Source organism: Castor canadensis, chromosome 4 (genome assembly GCF_047511655.1).
Source record: "Castor canadensis chromosome 4, mCasCan1.hap1v2, whole genome shotgun sequence".
NCBI lineage: Eukaryota > Metazoa > Chordata > Mammalia > Rodentia > Castoridae > Castor > Castor canadensis.
The window spans coordinates 184,530,298-184,532,755 of record NC_133389.1 but is presented as its reverse complement, the minus strand read 5'-3'; the positions used below and the strand labels follow the sequence as shown (position 1 = coordinate 184,532,755).

Sequence of the window (2,458 nt, the reverse complement as noted above, 5' to 3'; positions counted from 1 at the left end):
GAGGGTCTGTGGCCTTGGCTTACACAGGGTACCATGCGAATGCAAGGCTGTCTAGGTCCTGGGATTGCACTTGACAATGGTGCTCCCATGGTTGGCCATGGCTCTTCATTGCCTTACGTGAAGTCCCCTGGGGGGACTGTAGGGTCACTGAGATAGGTGTGGCCCTGGATCTCTAGGCTAATGCCTGTGTAGACACTGCTGTGCAGACACACTGCTGGTAGGACGTGAACCCGTGCAGCCATGCTGGAGAATAGCCTGGCAGATCTTCAAGTGCACCAGCACCTCCATCCCATGCCTCAGAGCAATGAAAACACAAAAACCTGTCCAGAAATACAGCCTTGTTCATAACAGACAAGAAGTAGGAAGGACGCAAATGTCTCTCAACTGGTACGTGAATAATCTAAGTGTGGAGCATGTCTACACAGGCGTATTATTTGACAATAACGGAATGTGCTTCACTGTGACGCTGACAGCATTGCTCCATGTCAATGAGAACGGTAGCTCTGCATTGAGCTGTTTAAGGTTTTTATTGCAAGCACTCTTTAATGTTTTCTTCTGTGAATGAGTGAAGCTGTCAGGATGGGTCGTTTGATGCCTCAAATAGCAGCTGGCAGGCCTTTCCTTTATACCTAGCAGCTGTGAGTGGGGACCTGTCAGCCAAGCAGCCCCTTCCTTGTCAGCTGGCCAGACTGTACTCATGGCAGCCCAGCTGCTTTGGACACTGGATGACCATTCTGAGACCACTGCAGAGGCTGTCCAGGAGCACCACAGCCATGGCTTCTGCTTCAGGAGGCCTTGCTTCAGGCATGACTGCTCCAGACAACTCTCACTTGTCTTGGAAGACATTACTCCAAGAAAAGCTTGGGTGAACTCTGGGTGACTTGGCTCACCTCCTAGTTATTCTCACTCAGTCCAAGGGTGTGTGGAGGGGCACTTTCCCTGGCCGCTCAGTAGAAAGCTTGTGATTGGTGCAATGTGAGGCCTGTGATTGGTCCTTAAGTAAAGCCTATGACTGGGGAAACTGGAAACTATGCTATGATTGGCGCAAATTAAGATGCTGTATTTGCATACCACACCCACATCATGCCCTTTTGCTGACTGGTTATACCAGGCTTTTCAGCTCATTTTCCACTTTCTGAGTCAGCTTGGAGGCACCTTCCCGTGCTGCCCCCTGCTGTTGAATCACCAGACCCAATAAAAGGCTTCTCTCAGTGGTTTTTTTTTTTTCTAGTTGTGATCTTTATCATAGATAGAGCAGGCTGAGGCAGGAGATGATGGCAGTGGCAGCAGCAGTCACTGTCGTGGTGTCTGTAGCAGTAGCAATGGCAGCGGTGAGAGGTGGCTGACTGAAAGACTAACCTGGGGCAGGAATTGTGGGAGTAGGGGCAGATGAAATGACGGACAATGAAAGAAGGTGCCACCTGCATGGGGCACCTGTCCTGAGGAAACCCTGGCGAGTAGAGTAGTCACTGTCAGAGGTCCACACCCAACTCTCTAGTGAGACTGTCTTTTTTTTTTTTTTTTTTGGAAGTTTTAGCAAGCATTTATTTTAGTATAACAGGATAAAGTAGGGAGATGAAGGGGGAGAAAAGAGAGACATTCCTACTCCTCACATGGGAAATGGGAGCAAAGACTCAAGACCTGCTTTATTTATTTATTTATTTTTTATTTATATTTTTGAATTTGGGGGAGGGAGTAGAAAAGAAAGCAGCCCCTATACTGGGCCCTATTCAGTGGTAGCTCCTTGTTCCATAGGGTTAAGGAAGACTTTGAGGAAATAAAAGTTGTTTGGAAAAATCCAGGTGTAGTTGCTTTGTATGTTGAGATGGATAGAAGGGATGAGGTGAAGTGTGAAGGCCCCTCACACACTCCACCTTGCCTCAGACTATGTCCTGGGACCCTGGGGTGGAGAAGGCGCCACTTTCATTCCTGCTTCTTGGGATTGTTGACTGCCAGGTAGTGATAGAGAACGACAAGCAAGAAGAGCAGCACGCCCAACATGTTGGCGATTGGCGAGCTGCACGTCCGTGATCATCCTGACCAGCTCAACTCCGACGCTGCCGGCGCACGGAGACCTGCTTTGCTTGTGCCTGCCGTCGTCTGACAGCAGACGAGCCGCTGCTTCCTCTGTGGTCCCCCCAGCCTGGCCCTGCCCTCCAGCCTCCCTGACTCCTCCAGAAGGCAGAGGAGGCTCTGTGAGGCCTGCCTGCCAGGGATGAGTCAGGGTGCCCTGAACTCGGCAGCCAACAGGCTGATGATTCCCCCGACCTCAGACCCTTACCTACAGGCTGAGGGTGGTGGGTGTGGCCTCAGGGACTGAGCACAGAATGCTGGACCCGAGTCTGTCCCTGTGAAGGTGCATGTGGGCAGGCACAGGTGTGGTTGGAGCGAGGTGTGATGACTGCCCACATGGGGCATCCTGAGCTCAGAGGCACACAGCACACCTGCAGGTTCCTCC

The 2,458-nt window shown here is 51.2% G+C and overlaps 1 pseudogene; it reads right to left on the bottom strand.

The window, feature by feature from the left end:
- Window positions 1-1,673: 1,673 nt before the first annotated feature.
- On the bottom strand, window positions 1,674-2,035 carry LOC109693579 (dolichyl-diphosphooligosaccharide--protein glycosyltransferase subunit 4-like; annotated as a pseudogene).
- Between the last annotated feature and the right edge of the window lie 423 nt (window positions 2,036-2,458).